Raw genomic sequence first — 22,309 nt, forward strand, 5'->3', positions numbered from 1 at the left:
CTCTGCCCCCCCATAGTCCCCTCTCTCTCTTCTCTCTATATATTCTTCGCTTTCTCCACCTCTCTTCTCTTCTCCTCACCTCTCTCTCGACCTCTCTCTCTCTCTGTCTCTCTCTCTATCCTCGCTCTCTCCCTCTCTTTCTCTCTGTCTCTCTCTCTCTTTTTCCTCTCTCTCTCTTTTGTCCTCTCTCTCTCTCTTTCCTCGTTCTCTCCCTCTCTCTCTCCTTCACAGCTGTAGTTGTTCCATGTTTTGTCTTGGATTCGGTCCTGAATCGAGGGGCTCTGCCTCGTCTCCTCCCGGGGAGCGGAATAAATTACCCAGATGAGGCAGGGGGCGGGCGGCGGCGGGCAGGGGGAGGTGGGGCAGGGGGAGGATCCGCTTTCAGCTGCTCCGAGCGCCTCTCGGGCTCCAGTGCACAGAGGCCGGCGTCTTGGAGCAGCGCACAGAGCGGTCTCTCGGCGAGTCTGCACCGGGCTGGCAGGCGGGCACCGGAGGGGGGCAGGGGCACACCTGGCATCTGCGTGCGCGCCACTGGAGCCGGCGCTTCGTCCTCACGGGCTGCAGGAGACGGATGGATTCCTAGACCCGGCCGCAGGCAGGACCAGGGGCAGTCACTCCACACACCTGCAGGCGCTACACGGCCTCCGGCTTCACCCCGCTGGATGCCAGAGCCCGGAGGTGCCACTGAGCCCAGGGAGGGCCTCACATACACCCACAGGGCACCTGAGCCGGCCCCTGAATTGGAGCAGCCGCCTGCCTCCCTCGTGTGTCTGCAACGGAGCTGACTAACGACACTGCCTGCACCGGGGCTAGCCACAGCATTACCACAGGAGCTGCCTGCACCGGGGCTAGCCACAGCATCACCACAGGAGCTGCCTGCACCGGGGCTAGCCACAGCATTACCACAGGAGCTGCCTGCACGGGGCTAGCCACAGCATCACCACAGGAGCTGCCTGCACCGGGGCTAGCCACAGCATTACCACAGGAGCTGCCTGCACCGGGGCTAGCCACAGCATTACCACAGGAGCTGCCTGCACCGGGGCTAACCACAGCATCACCACATAAGCTGCCTGCACTGGGGCTACCCATAGCATCACCAAGGGATCTGCCTGCACAGGGGCGACCCCATCAGCAGCACGGGAGCTGCCTGCACAGGGGCGACCCCATCAGCAGCACGGGAGCTGCCTGCACGGGGGCTGCCCACATCAACTGCAATGGAGATGCCTGCACGGGGATTGCTTCTGCAAACAGCTGGGTGCACCGGAGATGCCTGCACAGTGGCTGTGTGACCAACCTGTGCTGGTGTTGCACACAACCGAACTGCGTGCATTATAGCTACAGTGAATGCCTGCTCAAGTACCTTCTGCGCCAGGGGTTGCTGAACCGGACCTGCCTGCTCAGGATTTGCGCATCTGGGAAGCCTGCACTACCTCCACTGGGCTATTGCTGGGGGGTTCTGCCTGCGCGAGGCTGCCTGAAGAGGGTCTGCCTGCGCGAGGCTGCCTGAGGAGGGTCCTCTAAGTCTGCCTCCATCGACCAGGCCTTCGCCGCCTGCACCGAGGGATGTGAGGGTCCGCGGAGGGATACACCCACACTGAATTGTTCTCCGGATGAGGGCGCCAGGGCCACCTTGCTGCGGACCCCCGAGGCACATGTAAGTGAGGGCTGGGCGGCTCTATTTCTTCCCCCTCCTGCCTCTCGCCTTTGAGGGGCGTCTTGAGAGCAGTATCCCCTCTATTGCGAGACCTGATCCCGGAGGGCGCTTGTCAGGTGGCCACGGGGCCGTCTGAGGGAGGACGAGGCGGTCCTCTGAAGCGCCTCAAGGCCTGCGCCTCGTTCCGTGCTAGAATCAGGCAGCACAACTAAAGGTGTCAGCCCTGAGAGCGCCTGGCCTCTGGGGGAGAGGCTAGCACCCGATAAAACCACCCCGTCTATCAGATGACGTCTCAATGGGTAGGCAGGGGTGGGGTAGCTGAATGGGTAGGTAAGGGTGGGCTAGCTGAACGGGTAGGTAAGGGTGGGCTAGCCCAGTGAGGAGAGGAGGGCAGAGACAAGAGGGTAGGTTAGTTAATGTGTACCAGCGCAGTGGTTAAGAAAGGGTGAGCTAGTTCAGTGGGTGACTGAGGGTGGAAAAGCTCAGAGGCTCGGAAAGGATAGCTCAGTGGGTAAATAGGGGTGAATATTTCTGCGGGTAAGACTGGACAAGTTAAGTGAGTAGGAAAGTCCGCTGTCCACCAATGGGTGGGTAAGGGTGGGATAGCACAGTGAGATAGTGACTGTGGACTAGTTCAATGGGTAACTAAAGGTGAATCGTTCAGTTGGTGGTAAAGGATGGGCTAGCTCAGTGGGTGAGTAAGGGTGTGATAGCTGAACGGGCAGGTAAGGAAGATAGCTCAGTGGGTAAGAGTGGGATAGCTGAGCTGAAGGGTAGGTAAGGATGGGATAGCTCACTGGGTGAGTCCGAATGGGATAGCTGAATGAAAAGGGGAGGGTAGGATAGCTCCGTGGGTGAGTAACAGAGGGTTAGCTGAATGGGTAGGTTAAGGTGGTATAGCTCAGTCGATACGTAAGGGAGGGATATATGAATGGGTAGGTAAGGATAGGCAGGCTCAGTGGATATGTACGGGTGGGCTAGCTGAATGGGTAGGTAAGGATAGTTGAATGAGTTGGCAAGAGTGGGCTTACTCATTGGGTAAGTAAGTGAAGGGTAGCTGAATGGGTAGGTATGGGTCGGCTGGATCAATGGGTTGGTAGGAGTGGGCTAGGTCAATGGGTAGGTACAGATAGGCTAACTCAGTGGGTGAGTAAGGGAGGAATAGGTGAATGTGTAGGTCAGGGTGGAATAGTGCAATGTGTAGTAAACATGTGATACTTCAGTGGGTATTTCAGTGATGGATACAATGGATAGCTGCATGGGTAGGTATGGGTGGTCTATCTCTGGATTCGTAAGGGTGGGATAGCTGAATAAGTTTGTACGGGTGGTATAGCTGTAATGGTGGGCAAGCGTGGAATTATCGAATCGGTAGGTATGGGTGGGCTAGCTAAACGGGTAGGTAAAGATGGGATAGCTGCATAGGTAGTAAGGGAGGGATTGCTGTATGGGTAGGTAAGGTAGGGATAGTTGCATGGGTAGTAAGGGAGGGATAGCTGCATGGTTATGTAAGGTAGGGATAGTTGCATGGGTTGTAAGGGAGGGATAGCTGCATGGGTAGTAAGGGAGGGATAGCTGCATGGGTAGTAAGGGAGGGATAGCTGTATGGGTAGTAATGATAGTTACATGGGTAGGTAAGGGAGGGATAGCTGCATAGGTAGTAAGGGAGGGATTGCTGTATGGGTAGGTAGGGATAGTTGCATGGGTAGTAAGGGAGGGGTAGCTGCATGGGTAGTAAGGGAGGGATTGCTGTATGGGTAGGTAAGGTAGGGATAGTTGCATGGGTAGTAAGGGAGGGATAGCTGCATGGTTATGTAAGGTAGGGATAGTTGCATGAGTTGTAAGGGAGGGATAGTTGCATAGGTAGTAAGGGAGGGATAGCTGCATGGGTAGTAAGGGAGGAATAGTTGCATGGTTATGTAAGGTAGGGATAGTTGCATGGGTAGTAAGGTAGGGATAGTTGCATAGGTAGTAAGGGAGGGATAGCTGCATGGGTAGTAAGGGAGGGATAGTTGCATAGGTAGTAAGGGAGGGATAGCTGCATGGGTAGTAGTGATAGTTACATGGGTAGGTAAGGGAGGGATAGCTGCATAGGTAGTAAGGGAGGGATAGCTGCATGGGTAGTAATGATAGTTACATGGGTAGAAAGGGAGGGATAGCTGCATGGGTAGTAAGGGAGGGATAGCTGCATGGGTAGTAATGATAGTTACATGGGTAGAAAGGGAGGGATAGCTGCATGGTTATGTAAGGTAATGATAGTTACATGGGTAGAAAGGGAGGGATAGCTGCATGGTTATGTAAGGTAATGATAGTTGCATGGGTAGTAAGGGAGGGATAGCTGCATGGGTAGGTAAGGGAAGGATAGCTGCATGGGTAGTAAGGGAGGGATAGTTGCATGGGTAGTAAGGGAGGGATAGCTGCATGGGTAGTAAGGGAGGGATAGCTGCATGGGTAGTAAGGGAGGGATAGTTGCATGGGTAGTAAGGGAGGGGTAGTTGCATGGGTAGTAAGGGAGGGGTACTTGAATGGGTAGGTGAGGTTGGAATAGTGTGATGGATGCTCGGTGGTGGGATCAATACATCGCGCAGGTCAGCCGTCGGAAGCTCAGTGGGTTGCGCGCCTGTTGCAGAGAATCATACGTGACGTGGGCGGGTGGAAGAGCGACAAAGGGGCGAGTGTGGTGTGAGTTGGGGGTCACGTTTAGGGGTGCTCAGTGTGGGTGACGTGGATGAGTCCTTCTGAGCCGGGCACTTGCTCCTCTAACGGTCCACAGGGTGACAGGGGCAGAGGTTTGATCTCCCCCGGGTGGTCTGCAGACCTCGCTGCTGGGGAGCTGTGGCCCCCCGGCTCCCACTGGGGTTCGGCCCTCAGCTGCAGCTCGGGTAGGGGGTTTGAATCCCTAGGCGGGGGGTTGCTGGGACCCCAAGGCAGCGGCACAGCTAGGGACGGGTGTGTGTGTGTGTGTATGTATGGGGGGGGGGGGGGGGGAGGGGGGGGATATTAGCCCGGTCCCCCGCAGTTGGCTCTGTAATCCTGGGGTCAGGCTGAGCTTTGGCCTCATGTCTCTCTTTGCATCCTGCACAGCTCAGACTCGGGGAGTCTTGGACCCCCAGATCTCATTCCGTCCACCCCACCCCACCCCACATCGTCTCTGCAGCCCCACAGCTCCTTGGCTTGGCTTGCCAGTTAGCCCCACAGCTCCGGAGGAGTGGGGGTCTCCACACGCCCTCCCCAGGCTCCCCTGTAGCCGCATTACTCAGGCGATGGGGGGGGGGGGGGGGGGGGGAGGGGGGCTTGAACCCCCAGATCGCTCTCCGTCCACCCACCCACATCCTCTTTGTTGCCCCCAGTTTCCCTGGTAGCCGCACAGCTCGTGCCTGGGGTGGAGAGGTCTCCACCAGCCCCCCCCCCCCCCCCCCCAGGCTCATCTGCAGCCGGTACAGCCCGGACTGGGGGCCCCGGGCCCCCACGTTCCTTTTCCATCCGCACAGCTCGGCCAGGGGGGCGCCAGGCCCGGCTCCTTTGTCTCCGCGCCCCTCTCCACCAGAGCACGGCGCCCCTCCGCCCCTCCCTCCCTCCCTCCCGGTCCGTGCCAAGAAGACGACTCCGAGCCCCCTCGGCGCCTCCTGGTGGGAAAGGGGGAGATGGAGGTCTCCTTCGCAAAGAGGGGGTCGCGTCCAAGCTGAACGCCCCTCAATCGGTAAACTCAGGGACATGATGGATTGGGGTGGGGGGGCGTCCAGACCCGTCTCCATCCCCATCGCGAGGCGGGCGCTGCCCATCCAAACGGTGACATCACCGCGGAGACCCGGTGCTTGGCGCCCCTCCACCCCGCCCGCACCCACAGAAAACTGGGGTTCACCCCGCGTGGCGGCTGGGTGGAGCGAGAGGGCCCCTCCTAGGGGCGAGGGGTGGGTGGCGGCCGCCCAGACTGCGCGCCGAGGGCTCTTCTTTGTTCTGCTCCTTAAAGGGGGGCGGGTGTATAAAGTGCCCACCCTGATCCGCCCTCAAAACTCAAAGTACCCCCAAAGTGGCTGTTGGATTGTAGGGGTACGGACGAGGGCGCGCACGGGGATGTGGGCGCAAGCGCTGCATCCAAGGAGCCCTCAGTGGGCGTGTACACACGTACAGGTGCGGCCTCTAGGCGCACGGCAGGCGGAGCCTGGGACGCTCCTACATCCAGCGCAGACAGGGGATCGTGCTCGTGTGCGCACGCACCATACACGCCCTCCCAGGGCTACACGTGGACCATCTTGTGCGCGTGAAGCAGAGGCAGGCCGTGGATCAGCGCCTCCTTCACCGCACATACGGCCTCAGTGAGGTGCCAGGGGGCTCGTGCAGGAGAGAGTACCCGGCCATGACGTGCACGCTGCCAGTGGGCGTGCCACCACCGGCCACGTGCGATGTATGGTTTATTTCAAGGGTTCTGTATAGCGCCAAGATACCACACAGGTACGTGCTCGTTTGAGGCTGCATGAATGCGGCATGTACTGTGCACCTGCTACGATTTAAAGGTGCAACGTCATACTATCCGTCGATACAGCACATCCGGCCACCTGCACAGACACAGAATGTATATACGAGCTGTCTCCCCCTCATTGCATCCATACATTCCACCAAGCCATGTAGCCTCGCCCCATCCACCCACAGACCCATCCCCCAGACACTTACCCACCAGTCTCTCTGTTGCCATCCACCCACACATGCAAAGTAAAACATTCATCCCATCCATCCACCCTTTCACCCATCCACATTTCCAGCCACCCTTCCACCCATCCTTCCACCCGTTCTTCCACCCGTTCTTCCATCTATCCTTCCATCCATCAATCCATCCACCCTTCCTTCCATCCGCCCTTTCATCCACTCGTCCATCCGCACTTCCTTCCATCCATCCGTCCATCCACACTTCCTTCCATCTACCCATTAATCTATCCACCATTCCATCCAGCCAGCCACACTTCCATCCATCCTCCTATCCATCCAATCCATCCATCCTTCCATCCATACACCCTTTCACCCATCCATCCAATCCATCCACCCTTCCTTCCATCCATCCGTCCATCCACACTTCCTTCCATCTACCCATTCATCTATCCACCCTTCCACCCATCCACCCTTCCATCCATCCACCCTTCCATCCATCAACCCACCCATCCATCCACCCACCCATCCAATCCACTCATCCACCCTTCCATCCATTCAACCTTCCACCCTTCCATCCAATCCACCCTTCCATCCATCCACCCATCCACACTTCCATCCATCCACCCATCCATCCAATCCACTCATCCACCCTTCTATCCATCCACCCATCCACCCTTCCATCCATCCACCCATCCACACTTCCATCCATCCACCCATCCACCCTTCCATCCTTCCACCCATCCATCCATCCATCCTTCCATCCATACAGCCTTCCACCCATCCATCCATCCATCCTTCCATCCATCCACCCTTCCATCCATCCACCCTTCCATCCATCCACCCATCCACACTTCCATCCATCCACCCATCCACCCTTCCATCATTCCACCCATCCATCCATCCATCCTTCCATCCTTCCATCCATACAGCCTTCCACCCATCCATCCATCCATCCTTCCATCCATCCACCCTTCCATCCATCCACCCTTCCATCCATCCACCCTTCCATGCTTCCATCCATCCCCTGCCTCTATTGCAGAGCTTAAGCATGGCACTACTTTCGAGGCTGCTGGGAGTATCTATAATACTGTCAGTGCCCACGTCATGCTTATGGCAGCACCCCATGCCCTTACTAGCCTCGCTGATGCGTACAGGCCCTGTCTCCAGTGGGAGGGCGGTACCGCAGCTGCAGTTGGTGTCTGCTCAGGGTGTACCGCGGCTGCAGTTGGTGTCTGCTCAGGGTGTACCGCAGCTGCAGTTGGTGTCTGCTCAGGGTGTACAGCGGCTGCAGTTGGTGTCTGCTCAGAGTGTACCGCGGCTGCAGTTGGTGTCTGCTCAGGGTGTACCGCAGCTGCATGTTGTGTCTGCTCAGGGTGTACCGCGGCTGCATGTGGTGTCTGCTCATGGTGTACCGCGGCTTCATGTGGTGTCTGCTCAGGGTGTACCGCAGCTGCAGTTAGTGTCTGCTCAGAGTGTACCGCGGCTGCATGTGGTGTCTGCTGAGAGTGTCCCGTGGCTGCATGTGGTGTCTCCTCAGAGAGTGTACCGCAGCTGCAGTTGGTGTCTACTCAGAGTGTACCGTGGCTGCATGTGGTGTCTCCTCAGGGTGTACCGCAGCTGCAGTTGGTGTCTGCTCAGAGTGTACCGCAGCTGCAGTTGGTTTCTGCTCAGAGTGTACCGCGGCTGCATGTGGTGTCTCCTCAGAGAGTGTACCGCGGCTGCAGTTGGTGTCTGCTCAGGGTGTATCGCAGCTGCAGTTGGTGTCTGCTCAGGGTGTACCGCGGCTGCAGTTGGTGTCTGCTCAGAGTGTACCGCGGCTGCAGTTGGTGTCTGCTCAGGGTGTACCGCAGCTGCAGTTGGTGTCTGCTCAGAGTGTACTGCAGCAGCATGTTGTGTCTGCTCAGAGTGTACCGTGGCTGCATGTGGTGTCTGCTCAGGGTGTACCGTGGCTGCATGTGGTGTCTGCTCAGGTTGTACTGCGGCTGCATGTGGTGTCTGCTCAGGTTGTACCGCGGTTGCAGGTGGTGTCTGCTCAGAGTGTACCGTGGCTGCAGTTGGTGTCTGCTCAGGGTGTACCGCAGCTGCAGTTGGTGTCTGCTCAGGGTGTACCGCAGCTGCAGTTGGTGTCTGCTCAGGGTGTACCGCAGCTGCAGTTAGTGTCTGCTCAAAGTGTACTGCAGCTGCATGTTGTGTCTGCTCAGGGTGTACCGCGGCTGCATGTGGTGTCTGCTCATGGTGTACCGCGGCTTCATGTGGTGTCTCCTCAGGGTGTACCGCAGCTGTAGTTGGTGTCTGCTGAGAGTGTACCACGGCTGCATGTGGTGTCTCCTCAGAGAGTGTACCGCAGCTGCAGTTGGTGCCTGCTCAGAGTGTCCCGTGGCTGCATGTTGTGTCTGCTCAGGGTGTACCGCAGCTGCAGTTGGTGTCTGCTGAGAGTGTACCGCGGCTGCATGTGGTGTCTCCTCAGGGTGTACCGCAGCTGCAGTTGGTGTCTGCTCAGAGTGTCCCGTGGCTGCATGTGGTGTCTCCTCAGGGTGTACCGCAGCTGCAGTTAGTGTCTGCTCAAAGTGTACCGCAGCAGCATGTGGCGTCTGCTCAGAGTGTACCGCGGCTGCATGTGGCGTCTGCTCAGAGTGTACCGCAGCTGCAATTGGTGTCTGCTCAGGGTGTACCGCAGCTGTATCTGGTGTCTGCTCAGGGTGTATAGTGGCTGCATGTGGTGTCTGCTCAGGGTGTACCGCGGCTGCATGTGGTGTCTGCTCAGGGTGTACCGCAGCTGCAATTGGTGTCTGCTCAGGGTGTACCGCAGCTGTATCTGGTGTCTGCTCATGATGTATAGTGGCTGCATGTGGTGTCTGCTCAGGGTGTACCGCGGCTGCATGTGGTGTCTGCTCAGGGTGTACCGAAGCTGTATCTGGTGTCTGCTCAGGGTGTATAGTGGCTGCATGTGGTGTCTGCTCAGAGTGTATAGTGGCTGCATGTGGTGTCTCCTCAGAGAGTGTACCGCAGCTGCAGTTGGTTTCTGCTCAGAGTGTACCGCAGCTGCAGTTGGTTTCTGCTCAGAGTGTACCGCAGCTGCAGTTGGTGTCTGCTCAGGGTGTACCGCAGCTGCAGTTGGTGTCTGCTCAGGGTGTACCGCGGCTGCAGTTGGTGTCTGCTCAGAGTGTACCGCGGCTGCAGTTGGTGTCTGCTCAGGGTGTACCGCAGCTGCAGTTGGTGTCTGCTCAGAGTGTACCGTGGCTGCATGTGGTGTCTGCTCAGGGTGTACCGTGGCTGCATGTGGTGTCTGCTCAGGTTGTACTGCGGCTGCATGTGGTGTCTGCTCAGGTTGTACCGCGGCTGCAGGTGGTGTCTGCTCAGAGTGTACCGCGGCTGCAGTTGGTGTCTGCTCAGGGTGTACCGCAGCTGCATGTTGTGTCTGCTCAGGGTGTACCGCGGCTGCATGTGGTGTCTGCTCATGGTGTACCGCGGCTTCATGTGGTGTCTCCTCAGGGTGTACCGCAGCTGTAGTTGGTGTCTGCTGAGAGTGTACCACGGCTGCATGTGGTGTCTCCTCAGAGAGTGTACCGCAGCTGCAGTTGGTGTCTGCTCAGAGTGTCCCGTGGCTGCATGTTGTGTCTGCTCAGGGTGTACCGCAGCTGCAGTTGGTGTCTGCTGAGAGTGTACCGCGGCTGCATGTGGTGTCTCCTCAGGGTGTACCGCAGCTGCAATTGGTGTCTGCTCAGAGTGTCCCGTGGCTGCATGTGGTGTCTCCTCAGGGTGTACCACAGCTGCAGTTAGTGTCTGCTCAAAGTGTACCGCAGCAGCATGTGGCGTCTGCTCAGAGTGTACCGCGGCTGCATGTGGCGTCTGCTCAGAGTGTACCGCAGCTGCAATTGGTGTCTGCTCAGGGTGTACCGCAGCTGTATCTGGTGTCTGCTCAGGGTGTACCGCAGCTGCAGTTGGTGTCTGCTCAGGGTGTACCGCGGCTGCATGTGGTGTCTGCTCAGGGTGTACCGCAGCTGCAGTTGGTGTCTGCTCAGGGTGTACCGCGGCTGCATGTGGTGTCTGCTCAGGGTGTACCGCGGCTGCATGTGGTGTCTGCTCAGGGGTGTATAGTGGCTGCATGTGGTGTCTGCTCAGAGTGTACCGCGGCTGCATGTGGTGTCTGCTCAGGGTGTACCGCAGCTGCAGTTGGTTTCTGCTCAGAGTGTCCCGTGGCTGCATGTGGTGTCTGCTCAGGGTGTACCGCAGCTGCAGTTGGTGTCTGCTCAGGGTGTACCACGGCTGCATGTGGTGTCTGCTCAGGGTGTACCGCAGCTGCAGTTGGTTTCTGCTCAGAGTGTCCCGTGGCTGCATGTGGTGTCTGCTCAGGGTGTACCGCGGCTGCATGTGGTGTCTGCTCAGGGTGTATAGTGGCTGCATGTGGTGTCTGCTCAGAGTGTACCGCGGCTGCATGTGGTGTCTGCTCAGGGTGTACCGCAGCTGCAGTTGGTTTCTGCTCAGAGTGTCCCGTGGCTGCATGTGGTGTCTCCTCAGGGTGTACCGCAGCTGCAGTTAGTGTCTGCTCAAAGTGTACCACGGCTGCATGTGGTGTCTGCTGAGAGTGTACCGCGGCTGCATGTGGTGTCTGCTCAGGGTGTACCGCAGCTGCAGTTGGTTTCTGCTCAGAGTGTCCCGTGGCTGCATGTGGTGTCTGCTCAGGGTGTACCGCGGCTGCATGTGGTGTCTGCTCAGGGTGTACCGCGGCTGCATGTGGTGTCTGCTCAGGGTGTATAGTGGCTGCATGTGGTGTCTGCTCAGGGTGTACCGCGGCTGCATGTGGTGTCTGCTCAGGGTGTACCGCGGCTGCATGTGGTGTCTGCTCAGGGTGTACCGCAGCTGTATCTGGTGTCTGCTCAGGGTGTACCGCAGCTGCATCTGGTATCTGCTAAGGGTGTGCCGCAGCTGCATGTGGCGTCTGCTCAGAGTGTACCACAGCTGCAGTTGGTGTCTGCGCGTCCAGTGATGCTCTCTGGCTCAGACCAGAGTGTACCACAGCTGGATCTGGTGTGTGCACGGGCAGTGATGCTCTCTGACTCAGACCAGGGTGCACCACAGCTGGATCTGGTGTGTGCACGTCCAGTGATGCTCTCTGGCTCAGACCAGAGTGTACCACAGCTGGATCTGGTGTGTGCACGTGCAGTGATGCTCTCTGGCTCAGACCAGGGTGCACCACAGCTGGATCTGGTGTGTGCACGTGCAGTGATGCTCTCTGGCTCAGACCAGAGTGTACCACAGCTGGATCTGGTGTGTGCACGTGCAGTGATGCTCTCTGGCTCAGACCAGGGTGCACCACAGCTGGATCTGGTGTGTGCACGTCCAGTGATGCTCTCTGGCTCAGACCAGAGTGTACCACAGCTGGATCTGGTGTCTGCGCGTCCAGTGATGCTCTCTGGCTCAGACCAGGGTGCACCACAGCTGGATCTGGTGTGTGCACATCCAGTGATGCTCTCTGGCTCAGACCAGAGTGTACCACAGCTGGATCTGGTGTGTGCACGTCCAGTGATGCTCTCTGGCTCAGACCAGAGTGTACCACAGCTGGATCTGGTGTCTGCGCGTCCAGTGATGCTCTCTGGCTCAGACCAGAGTGTACCACAGCTGGATCTGGTGTGTGCACGTGCAGTGATGCTCTCTGGCTCAGACCAGAGTGTACCACAGCTGGATCTGGTGTGTGCACGTGCAGTGATGCTCTCTGGCTCAGACCAGGGTGCACCACAGCTGGATCTGGTGTGTGCACGTCCAGTGATGCTCTCTGGCTCAGACCAGAGTGTACCACAGCTGGATCTGGTGTCTGCGCGTCCAGTGATGCTCTCTGGCTCAGACCAGGGTGCACCACAGCTGGATCTGGTGTGTGCACGTCCAGTGATGCTCTCTGGCTCAGACCAGAGTGTACCACAGCTGGATCTGGTGTGTGCACGGGCAGTGATGCTCTCTGGCTCAGACCAGGGTGCACCACAGCTGGATCTGGTGTGTGCACGTCCAGTGATGCTCTCTGGCTCAGACCAAAGTGTACCACAGCTGGATCTGGTGTGTGCACGGGCAGTGATGCTCTCTGGCTCAGACCAGGGTGCACCACAGCTGGATCTGGTGTGTGCACGTGCAGTGATGCTCTCTGGCTCAGACCAGGGTGCACCACAGCTGGTTCTGGTGTGTGCACGTCCAGTGATGCTCTCTGGCTCAGACTCGAGTGTACCACAGCTGGATCTGGTGTGTGCACGTACAGTGATGCTCTCTGGCTCGGACCAGAGGGCACCACATCTGGATCTGGTGTGTGCACGTGCAGTGATGCTCTCTGGCTCAGACCAGAGTGCACCACATCTGGATCTGGTGTGTGCACGGGCAGTGATGCTCTCTGGCTCAGACCAGGGTGCACCACAGCTGGATCTGGTGTGTGCACGTCCAGTGATGCTCTCTGGCTCAGACCAGAGTGTACCACAGCTGGATCTGGTGTGTGCACGGGCAGTGATGCTCTCTGGCTCAGACCAGGGTGCACCACAGCTGGATCTGGTGTGTGCACGTGCAGTGATGCTCTCTGGCTCGGACCAGAGGGCACCACATCTGGATCTGGTGTGTGCACGTGCAGTGATGCTCTCTGGCTCAGACCAGAGTGCACCACATCTGGATCTGGTGTGTGCACGTGCAGTGATGCTCTCTGGCTCAGACCGGGTGCACCACAGCTGCATCTGGTGTCTGCCCCTCCAGTAATGCTCCCAGCTCAGCCCAGACCCCGTTGCTAGTTGTGCATCCCGTCTCCGAAGGGACGGCCGCATCCGGCCCGCATGTGGTCTCTGCCCGGAGCCTGCCCCGCTCGTCCTGGGAACAATCAGCCCCTAACACGGCTGACCCCTGGCGGCTGCCGGGCACCCGTCCAGGGCGCGCTCCCGCGGGGTCAGCTGGGGTCAGCAATGTTTGACACACAAGAGAGGGAGCGGAGAACGAATGAAAAGCGCCTTTTGTCCGCTCGGGACCCGAGGGCGCATCAGCGGCGAGGGCGCCCACGCATGGAGCGGCAGTGTCGGCTGAAGCGCCTAGAAGACGGCAGCTAGGAGCTGTACTGTCGCGGAGTGTACATTCGTGGACGCGGCAGTGGCGGACATCGTGCAGATGCATGCACTGGAAGGACAGGGCGGCGTTTCCCAGGGGTTCGCCCTTTAGAGGTACACGGGTAGCAGATATGATGTCGTCCACTGCAGATGTGCACTCGGGCACTGGCTGTCAGCGAACAGTGCGGTGCACGCACAGGTAGCGGATATGATGCTGTGCAGTGCAGATGTGCACTCGGTAGGGTGACCAGAATTTTAAAGCCAAAAACCGGGACATTTGACCAAAATAGAAGAAGGACTACCGTTTTACTTCAAATGTAATTTTTAAATCCAGTAGCTTGCCTGTTAATTAAATTGCTTTTTTTGAAACAACTGCTAACTATCCCTGCTTTGTAAAACATAAAAAACGCCTCCCACCGTTTTCAGTCACCCCTCTAAAAACCGGGACAGGAGCTACATTTCTTGAAGTTTGCTTGGACAGCTGGTTAAAAACGGGCACCGTCCTGGCAAAACGGGGAGGCCTGGTCACCCTGGCACTCGGGCACTGGCTGTCAGCGAACAGTGCAGATGCACACACAGGTACTATACAGGTGTGGGCTGACAGCATGCAGTGCAGCTGTGAACAGACTGGTAGCAGATATGATGCCATGCAGTGCAGATGTCTAAATAAGTAGCAGATATGTCATGCAGTGCAGAAGTTTACATAGGTAGCAGATACGACGTCATGCAATGCAGATGTTTGCTTGGGTAGCAGATATGATATCATGCAGTGCCGAGGTTTACTGAGGTGGCAGATAGGCTTTGTACTGCAGATATATCCCACAGTAGCAGATATGACGCCATGCAGTGCAGATGTTTACATAGGTAGCAGATACGACATCATGCTATGCAGATGTTTGCTTGGGTAGCATGCAGTGCCGAGGTTTACTGAGGTGGCAGATAGGCTTTGTACTGCAGATACATCCTACAGTAGCAGATATGACGCCATGCAGTGCAGATGTTTACATAGGTAGCAGATACGACATCATGCTATGCAGATGTTTGCTTGGGTAGCATGCAGTGCCGAGGTTTACTGAGGTGGCAGATAGGCTTTGTACTGCAGATACATCCTACAGTAGCAGATATGATGCCATGCAGTGCAAATGTTTACTTAGGTAGCAGAAGATACCATGCAGTGCAGTGCAGGTGTTTACTTGGGTAGCAGAAATGATGTCATGCAGTGCAGATGTTTGCTTAGGTAGCAGATACGACGCCATGCAGTGCAGATGTTTGCTTAGGTAGCAGATGAGATGTTATGCAGTGCCGAGGGTTACTGAGGTGGCAGATAGGCTCTGTACTGCAGATATATCCCACAGTAGCAGATACGATGCCATGCAGTGCAGATGTTTTCTTAAGTAGCAGATACGACACCATGCAGTGCAAATGTTTACTTAGGTAGCAGATACGATGCCATGCAGTGCAAATGTTTACTTAGGTAGCAGATACGATGCCATGCAGTGCAGTGGAGATGTTTACCTGGGTAGCAGAAATGATCTCATGCAGTGCAGATGTTTGCATAGGTAGCATATGTGATGTCATGCAGTGCCGAGATTTACTGAGGTGGTAGATTTAAGGATTTGTAGTGCAGATGTTTACTTAACAGATACGACGCCATGCAGTGCAAATGTTTACGTAGGTAGCAGATACGATGCCATGCAGTGCAGATGTTTACTTGGGTAGCCGAAATGATGTCATGCAGTGCAGATGTTTACTTAGGTAGCAGATACGATGCCATGCAGTGCAGATGTTTACTTGGGTAGCAGAAATGATATCATGCAGTGCAGCTGTTCACTTAGGTAGCAGATATGATCTCATGCAGTGCAGCTGTTTGCTTAGGTAGCAGATGTGATCTCATGCAGTGCAGATGTTTGCTTAGGTAGCAGATGTGTTGTCATGCAGTGCCTAGGTTTACTGAGGTGGCAGATTTGAGGCTTTGTAGTGCAGATGTTTACTTAGATAGCAGATATGATGTCATGTAGTGCAGATGTTTGCTGGTGTGGCAGATATGAGACTTTACAGTGCAGATACACCCCCAGTGGCAGATGTGACGTTATGCAGTGCTCACGTCTACTCAGTGTCTGTGATGCCACACGAGGCATGGGAGGGAGTTGATGGTGAATATTGCAGGTTGTTCACTTATTTATCAGCTGGGATATTACACTGTGTGTACACACTGGGGCGGCCATGACAACCTCTGCTGCAGTTACATACGTTGGTGCTATGGGCCACAGATAAGTGGTTATAATGCCTTGTGGCACAGATGTATACGTGGACAGTGAAGTCATACAGTACAGATGTGTGTGTGGAGCGACCAGATATGGTGCCAGATGTGTTCCTACTCAGCGGATGGGATGCCATGTGGTGGAAATGGGCACTCATTTGCGACGTGGCACAGATGGGTACTCAGGTAGCAGGTACAATGCCATTGGATGTGAATGCCTTTTTTAGTGGGTACTATGCCATGTGGTGCAGATGTGTATTTAGTGACCATGATGCCATGTGGCACAGATGTGTATTTAGGGGCTATATTGTCAAACGGTGTCGATGTGTACTTGGTGGCTGTGGCATCGGGCAGATGCATACTTCTTCCCTCTGGTGTAATTCGATGCAGATTGTATTGTAATTGCATTTGTATAGCGCTTACCACCCCTGACGAGGCGTTGAAGCGCTTTTTCGGCGAGTAGCACGCTACTCCGGAACCCTTAGAGGATTAGTGTTGAATTAGTATGGTGAAACATGTGAGTACATTTTTAAGTGGTGGATAGGTTAGTCCGTTATTTGGATTCTGAAGGATAGAGGAGGACAAAGGTTTGTATTTATATAGATGTGCATTTAGTGGCTATGATGCCATGCAGCACAGATGTTTATTTAGTGGCTATGATGAAATGTTGCACAGATGTGCACTTCGTTGCTATGACACCATGGGCACAGATGTGTACTTAGTGGTGTGATGCCATGGGGCACAGATGTGCACTTAGTGGCTGTGATGCCATGGGACACAGATGTGCACTTAGTGGCTATGGTGCCATGGGGTACAAATGTGCACTTAGTGGCTGTGATGCCATGGGCACAGATGTGCATTTAGTGGTTGTGATGCCATGGGGCACAGATGTGCACTTAGTGGCTGTGATGCCATGGGGCACAGATGTGCACTTGGTGACTATCATCCCATGGGGCACATATGTTTACATAGGAACTTTGATGCCATGGGGCACATATGTGTACTTAGTGGTGTGATGCCATGGGGCACAGATGTGTATTTGGTGGCTGTGGTGCCATGGAGCACATATGTTCACATAGGAACTTTGATGCCATGGGGCAGAGATGTGTACTTAGCGGTGTGATGCCATGGGACACAGATGTGTATTTAGTGGCTGCGATGCCAAGGGGTACAGATGTGCACTTAGTTGCTATGATGCCATGCGGCACAGATGTGCATTTAGTGGCTGTGATGCCAAGGGGCACAGATGTGCAATTAGCAGCTATGATGCCATGGGAACAGATGTGTATTTAGTGGCTGTGATGCCAAGGGGCGCAGATGTGCACTTAGCGGCTATGATGCCATGGGCACAGATGGGCATTTAGTGGTTGTGATGCCATGGGGCACAGATGTGCACTTAGTGGCTGTGATGCCATGGGGCATAGATGTGCACTTGGTGACTATCATCCATGGGGCACATATGTTTACATAGGAACTTTGATGCCATGGGGCACAGATGTGTATTTAGTGGCTGTGATGCCAAGGGGCGCAGATGTGCACTTAGCAGCTATGATGCCATGGGCACAGATATGCATTTAGTGGTTGTGATGCCATGGGGCACAGATGTGCATGTAGTGGCTGTGATGCCAAGGGGTACAGATGTGCACTTAGTTGCTATGATGCCATGGGCACAGATGTGCATTTAGTGGTTGTGATGCCATGGGGCACAGATGTGCACTTAGTGGCTTTGATGCCATGGGGCACAGATGTGCACTTGGCGACTATCATCCCATGGGGCACATATGTTTACATAGGAACTTTGATGCCATGGGGCACAGATGTGTACTTAGTGGTGTGATGCCATGGGACACAGATGTGTATTTAGTGGCTGTGATGCCAAGGGGTACAGATGTGCACTTAGTTGCTATGATGCCATGGGGCACAGATGTGCATTTAGTAGCTGCGATACCAAGGGGCACAGATGTGCAATTAGCAGCTATGATGCCATGGGAACAGATGTGTATTTAGTGGCTGTGATGCCAAGGGGCGCAGATGTGCACTTAGCGGCTATGATGCCTTGGGCACAGATGTGCATTTAGTGGCTGTGATGCCAAGGGGCGCAGATGTGCATGTAGTGGCTATCATGCCATGGGGAACAGATGTGCACTAAGTGGTGTGATTCCATGGGGCACAGATGTGCATTTAGTGGCTGCGATGCCAAGGGGCACAGATGTGCAATTAGCAGCTATGATGCCATGGGAACAGATGTGTATTTAGTGGCTGTGATGCCAAGGGGCGCAGATGTGCACTTAGCGGCTATGATGCCTTGGGCACAGATGTGCATTTAGTGGCTGTGATGCCAAGGGGCGCAGATGTGCATGTAGTGGCTATCATGCCATGGGGAACAGATGTGCACTAAGTGGTGTGATTCCATGGGGCACAGATGTGCATTTAGTGGCTGTGATGCCAAGGGGCATAGATGTGCACTTAGTTGCTATGATGCCATGGGGCACACATGTGAATTTAGTGGATGTGATGCCAAAGGGTGCAGATGTGCACTTAGTGGCTGTGATGCCATGGGGCACAGATGTGCATTTAGTGGCTATCTTGCCATGGGGAACGGACGTTTACATAGGAACTTTGATGCCATGGGGCACAGATGTGTACTTATTGGTATGATGCCATAGAAAAAAGAGATGTGCTATGACACCATGGGCACAGATGTGCACTTAGTGGCTATGATGCCATGGGGCACAGATGTGCACTTAGTGGCAATGATCCCATGGGCTACAGATGTGCACTTAGTGGCTATGATGCCAGGGTACAGATGTTTATATAGGAAAGTTGATGCCTTGGGGCACAGATGTGTACTTAGTGGCTATGATGCCGTGGGGTACAGATGTGCACTTAGTGACTATGATGCCATGGGACACAGATGTACACTTCGTGGCTGTGATGCCAAGGAGCACAGGTGTGCACTTAGAGGCTGTGATTCCATGGGGCACAGATGTGCACCTAGTGGCTATGATGCGAAGGGGCACATATGTGTAGTTAGTGTCTATGATGTTATGGGGCACACATATGCACTTAGTGGCTATGATGCAATGGTGCACAGATGTACACTTAGTTGCTGTGATGCCATGGGATACAGATGTGCACTTAGTGGCTATGATGCCATGAGGTACAGATGTGCACTTAGTGGCTGTGATGCCAAGGAGCACAGATGTGCACTTAGCGGCTGTGATGCCATGAGGTACAGATGTGCACTAAGTGGCTGTTATGTCATGGGCACAGATGTGTGTGCTTAGTATCTATGCCGGTATTGGCGATACCACAGAGATACATTTCTTGGCCTGGTGCTGTACAGTTTTCAATAACCCTTAGACACTAGGCCACCGGATGGAGGGGGGTTGTTGTCAGAAGGGACCTTGGAGTGATAAAGAATATATTTATGTCTCCTCAAAGAACCCGCGCAGAAAGCAGCGCTTTTCTTCTTGACAGCTCAGACTTGAGCGGGCGACCGAGACTCTTTGTAGTTGCGGGAGTGAAAGTAAACCCTCTCTTGTCTGCGCGATGACGCGTGTGAGGGGCGGGGCTACGAGAGGATGGAAAGGACAAAGGAAAGAAGAGAGGGAAGAGTGAAGAAAGGTAGCAGGCAGGGAGAGTGAAGAGTAAGGAAGAGAACAATAAAGGGAAATAGAGACGAAGGGGGTTTGGAATTAAGGAAGGAAGCTGAAAGTGGAGGAAGTTATGAGGCACAATGAGAGAGGTGTGATGAGCCAAAGAAGGAAAGATACGAATTTAGGAAGGAGGAAGAAGAAAGCAAGGATGGAAGGAAGTTTGTATACAGTGACTGGGAGGGAGGAAGACATTTCTCTTGAAACCAGGAGGGAGTGGTGTGGGAAGTGAATGAATGGAGGGTGGGTACAAAGAGTACAGAGGGAAGGAGGTTGATAAAAACAAACGAGAGAGCAGGAGGTGGGGGGGCAGGAAGAAGGCAGCAGAGGGTTCTGAGGTGAGACACAGGATGAAGGCAGGGGCAGTGGAGAGAAGGGGCGTGGATGCCGCTCACTGTTACACACACGCACGCACGCACGCTCTCTCTCTCTCTTGGCGCACACGAGCCACCATCCCTGGCACGTGTGATTCATCTGCTCCTGAAATAGCAGCATATGTCCAGCCCCTCCCCCCACAGCAGGCACAGAAAGAACCCTGCTGCCTCCCTATAGCATGAGCTGTGGGGAGCACGCGCGGAGGGGGCGTGGCCTCTCCCAGAGATGCCAGAGAGGCCGGCTGCGACCTTTTAAAACTGAGTGAGTGCTTGACTGTGTGAGTGTGTGTTAGCAAGCAGGCGTGTGCACGTGCAATTGTGTGAGACGGGGAAATAGCAGGGGTACGTTTATGAAAGGGGTGTGAGGGTAGTCGTGCACGTGCACACGCCACACGAATGACTTCGTAAGAGTACTTAGGACTCTGAAGGAATGCACACGTCACGTGTATGTGTAATCATGCGTGTATTTACTATCACGCGCAGGTGAAACGCTGCACTTTTTGGCTATTCACCATTTCCATGTTAAAATTTACATCTCAAATGGACTTGCATGTCTCCACCCCCTCAAATAAAGGGGCGGAGACTCTTGCAACAAGATATACAAGTGCAAAGTTACTATTAGTAACTTGCACATGCGCTGCACCTCAAAATATGACAACCACACCCCAGTTGTCATCACTCACCATGGAAACACTCCCTACATCGGACCAAAAAAAAAGAAAACACCCATTCAACCACACTACATGGCACAGCAAGCTACCCCTATGGGCAAGGCCTTCAGCGCCTCGCTGGAGGTAATAAGAGCTGTATAAAAATATTACAGTAAAATGACTACAGTACTTGAAGCTGGAGGTCTCAGCCACCGTGGCAAAGATCCAGCTTTGGGGAAATATAGGGAACATTGTTAAAGTGTATTATTCGTTTAAAAATATGAAAAGTGTTTACAATTGAAACATAAAGTAACTACTTTTAAATAGTTTTAACTTCGAGCTGATAAAATGTAACAGCTTATTAACTCATCAAAATGGAGCTGTATGAAGTAAATATATGAATTGAAATTATAAATAAATTTAAAACAATAATTTTTAAAAATCCAACCTCTCTTTTATTCTAATTTTGTTAAAACATATTTAAATAATGCCAATTATTTTACATTTTTATAAAAAGTTTTAAAGAACATTTTTGTTAGCTAACACCATCCTGTTAAGATTCACTTTTAAAATAAGTATTTAAGAGTCGCTGCAGTCAAAACGTGTTATCTGTTTACTGTGAGCAACAAGCAACAATAAAGCTGTCTTTATGAGAGTGAACCCGAGCGTCCTGGTGCTTATTTTTTATGAAATCTGGTGTGTTGAGGATATATATATATATATATTTATATATACACACACACAAACACACACACATATATATATATATATATATATATATATATATATATATATATATATATATATATATATATATATATATATAAAAAATATATATATATATATATATATATATATATATATATTAATACAATATAAGCATTACATGAGGGATAAAGTGCCCACTGTCTCAAACTATAAGGATATTGCAAGTCACAAAGGAGTTCCATAATCATATAGAGAAACGAGGCCAAAAGCCAAGTTCCTTTATAAGTTTATTGAACTCCAAGGTGACTTGCAAAATCCTTATCATGTACTCCAGGGGGTACCTTATACCATATAATACATGGTCACACCATCACCTTTCCCACAAACTATTTAAAACTTGGTGCACAGCTCTTCCATTTGCAAGTGCAAGCATATTTGCAAACATGAAGAATAAAAATAAAACCTCTAGTGCAAAATTAAACAGATCAAAACCTGTTAGAGATATGTTGCCAGCAGATACTCGAAACAATCCAGTAGAATTCAGTTTACAAAAAACAGTCTACAGTAGCTCCGAATTTCCAGAAACATGCAGGAAGGTTCTACCTTCTCTCTGAGGAGTACAAAAAAAAAACATATTCTCTCTGCTTGTCCTTGTAAGCTATTAAAATAGAGCGGAAGAAAGAAAAGCAAAGTTCCGTTTTCATTGCTTTAAACAGCTGCTTCAACTATACTTCGTGACTTGACCTGCCTTTCACCTCGGCTGCTGGCGCTAAATCAGGCATTGTGACATCAGAGCTCGACTGTTAACCTTATAATAGTTGAATTCGGACGTCTTTTCTTCATAATCGGCGACTGGGTGCATTGCAAGTCACTGTCAGTGGCGGCCCACCCCACTGCTCAAAAGGAAAAATACATTGATAATAACTTATCGTTATTATAATTGTCTTTTTCCTATGGAAGTCAGTGGCTCGCAAGGCTGGGCAGCGCAGGAGGGGGTGTGGTTTGCGCTCCCTAAGTGTGTAGGACTGCTTGGCTGGCCCTCTTGGGCCGGTGAAGCAGCCAATATGAACTTTGCATCTTCCCCACCAGGCTGCATTACACAAGCTGATGAGGAACATGCAAAGCCTCCCCTGTCCCCGTCTGAGCGATGAACCATGGCGCTCAGACCAATCCCAACGCTGCATTGCAGTGTTGTGGTTGGCTATGGGGAGCCAATCAAAACACTGCATTGCAATGTGGTGATTGACTCACGAGAGCCTGTGTGCCCGCGTGCTTCCTGCTGCTGCTGCCGGCTGGACTGGA

The 22,309-nt window shown here is 53.5% G+C and overlaps 1 protein-coding gene across 1 annotated transcript in view; it reads left to right on the forward strand.

Annotated features, from left to right (window-relative positions):
* The first annotated feature begins 994 nt into the window (after window positions 1-994).
* DCHS1 (dachsous cadherin-related 1) overlaps window positions 995-22,309 on the forward strand; it is a 352,029-nt gene continuing 330,714 nt past the window's right edge. Inside the window, exon 1 of the mRNA XM_086950300.1 lies at window positions 995-1,654. The gene's annotated coding sequence lies outside the window, so the exon portion shown is untranslated. The remainder of the gene's footprint in view (window positions 1,655-22,309) is intronic.

Source organism: Lissotriton vulgaris, unplaced genomic scaffold (genome assembly GCF_964263255.1).
Source record: "Lissotriton vulgaris unplaced genomic scaffold, aLisVul1.2 SCAFFOLD_1025, whole genome shotgun sequence".
NCBI lineage: Eukaryota > Metazoa > Chordata > Amphibia > Caudata > Salamandridae > Lissotriton > Lissotriton vulgaris.